Here is a 2,843-nt window from a genome sequence, read left to right as displayed (position 1 = left end):
GAGATAGAGACAGAGAAACAGAGAGAGAGTGAGAGAGAGAGAAAGAGAGACAGAGAGAGAGCGAGAGAGAGAGAGAGAAAGAGAGACAGAGAGAGAGCGAGAGAGAAAGAGAGACAGAGAGAGAGCGAGAAAGAGCGAGAGAGAGAGAGAGAGAGAGAGAGAGAGAGAGAGAAAGAGAGCGAGAGAGAGAGAGAGAGAGAAAGAGAGAGAGATAGAAAGAGAGACAGAGAGAGAGCGAGAAAGAGCGAGAGAGAGAGAGAAAGAGGGCGAGAGAGAAAGAGAGAGAGATAAAGAGAGACAGAGAGAGAGCGAGAGAGAGAGAGAAAGAGAATCAGAGAGAGAGAGAGAGAGAGAAAGAGAGACAGAGAGTGCGAGAGAGAGCGAGAGAGAAAGAGAGACAGACTTAGAGAGACAGAGAGAGAGATTACATACAACGCTTATATACAACGAAATTAACGAATTATAATCATTATTAAAGACATAGACAAATTATATATACCAACAAAGAAAAGAAAAACAAAATAAAAATATGTAAATTTATAAGAAAACAATAATCGAGTAATTAGATTTTGTTATCTTTTTTCTCTCTTTTTTTCTTTTAGTTTGTTTGTCGTTGTTGTTGTTTTTGTTTTTGTTTTTGTCTTTGTTCTTGTTGTTGTTTTTGTCTTTGTGTTGATGTTATTTTTGTCTTTGTTGTTGTTGTTGTTGTCTTTGTTGTTGTTGTTTATGTTGCCGTCATCTTTGCTTCTCTTTCCCTTTCTATTTCTACCTAGTTTTATAGGTGTCTTTGATTTTTTCATTTATTTGTCTATTTATTAATTCATTCTCATTTCCTCCCTCACTCCCTCCATTTTTTCTTGTCTCTCCCTCCTTCCCACTCTCGTCTCCTCCTTCGTTTCTTCTCCTTCCCTCCCTCTCTTCCTCTCCCCTTCTTTCCCCTCCTCTTTCCCTTTCTTCTCTTTCCCTCCTTTTCTTCCTCTCCCCTTCTCCCCCCTCCCCTCTCCCCTTCCTCTCTTCCTCTCCCCCTCTTCCTCTCCTCTTCTCCCCCTCCTCTCTCCTCTTCCTCTCCTTCCCTCCCTCTCTTCCTCTCCTTTTCTCCCCCTTCTTCTCTCCTCTTCCTCTCCTTCCCTCCCTCTCTTCCTCTCCTCTTCTCCCCTTCCTCTCTCCTCTTCCTCTCTTCCTCTTCCTCTCCTCCTCTCCCCCTCCTCTCTCCTCTTCCTCTCTTCCTCTCCCCCTCTTCCTCTCCCCTTCTCCCCTTCCTCTCTCCTCTTCCTCTCCCTCTTCCTCTCCTCTCTCCCCTTCCTCTTCCTCCCCCACTTCATCTGCTCTTTCTCTCCCTCTTCACTTTCCTTTCACCGCGGTTTCGTAAAGACCTTGCTAATGCAGTCATCAGATGCAGGTTGCAGAGCTCTTGCAACTCGCGTAAGAACACACTTTGGCTTGGTTTAGTGTTGAAATTCCAGGCGATGTTGCAAGAAGTCTGGGGAATAGAGGGAAGGGAGGAAGGGGAAAGGGAAAATCAGGGAGGAGAAAGAGGGGAGGGGAGAAGGAGGGAAGGAAGGGAAGGGAGGATGGGGAAGGGGAGAAGGAGGGGAGGGGAGAAGGGAGGGAAGGAGAGGAAGGGGAGAAGGAGGGAGGGAGGGGAAGGGGGAGAAGAAGGGAGGGAGGGGAAGGGGGAGAAGGAGAGAGGGAGGGGAAGGGTAGAAAGAGGGAAGGAGGGGAGGAGGAGAAGGAGGGAGGGATGGGAGGGGGAGAAAGAGGGGAAGGGGGAGAAGGAGGGAGGGAGGGGAAGGGGGAGAAGAAGAGAGAGACGGACGGGGGAAGAAGAAGGGAGGGGGGAAGGGGAAAAGGAGGGAGGGAGGGAGAGATAGGGGGAGAAGGAGAGAGAGACGGGAGGAGGAGAAGGAGGGAGGGAGGGGAAGGGGAGAAGGAGGGAGGAAGGGGAAGGGGGAGAGTAGGAGAAAGAGGGAAGGGAGAAAGGGAAAGGGAGATACAGAGGAAGGGGAAGAGAAAGGGAGGAGCGAGAAAGAGAGGGATGGGAAGGGGAGAGGGAGAGGGAGGGAGGGGGAAGAGGGAGAGGGAGGGAGGGGGAAGAGGGAGAGGGAGGGAGGGGGGGAGAGGGAGGTGGGGCGTTCTCAGCAGCTGATGGGGGGAAAGGGGGAAGGGGGTAGGGGGTGGGGGGGGGGGGGGAGCAAACTCAGTGTAATTAGAGAGAGACGGATTATTATTTATTTTTTTTTTCAATCTTACTTCCTTACGTTTTTGCCTTTCACAATATTGTTTAATTCTATATCCATTTGCATATCGGTGGCATAATTCAAAATACAGTATTTAAATCGTAATATATCTGACTAGATAAAAATGTACACGTGGAAAACGAGTTAAAAAGAAAGGGTCAAAATAAATAAAAGATAATAAATATCTAGGCAGATAGATTAAAAAATATATTGTTAAATAGATCTGTACATTTATTAATTTATTCATATATTCTCATAAACATACATACTGACATTTCTCTCTCAATCTCTTTCTTTATCTATCTATCTACATATCTATCTATCTATCTATCTACCTATCTATCTCTATCTATACCCATATTTATACTATGTATACATATATATATATATATATATATATATATATGTGTGTGTGTGTGTGTGTGTGTGTGTGTGTGTGTGTGTGTGTGTGTGTGTGTGTGTGTGCACGCGTGTATGTATATGTGTGTGCTATTGTATCGAAAAGAGTAAACAAATCAATCATTAAGAAAATAATAAGAACAATAACGATGATAATCATATAAAAAATAACACTAACAATCATAATAAGAAAAACAATAAGATATA

Source organism: Penaeus chinensis, chromosome 32, assembly GCF_019202785.1.
Source record: "Penaeus chinensis breed Huanghai No. 1 chromosome 32, ASM1920278v2, whole genome shotgun sequence".
NCBI classification, from domain to species: Eukaryota; Metazoa; Arthropoda; class Malacostraca; order Decapoda; family Penaeidae; genus Penaeus; species Penaeus chinensis.
The sequence above is the reverse complement of the archived record's forward strand: the minus strand, read 5'-3'. Positions refer to the sequence as shown.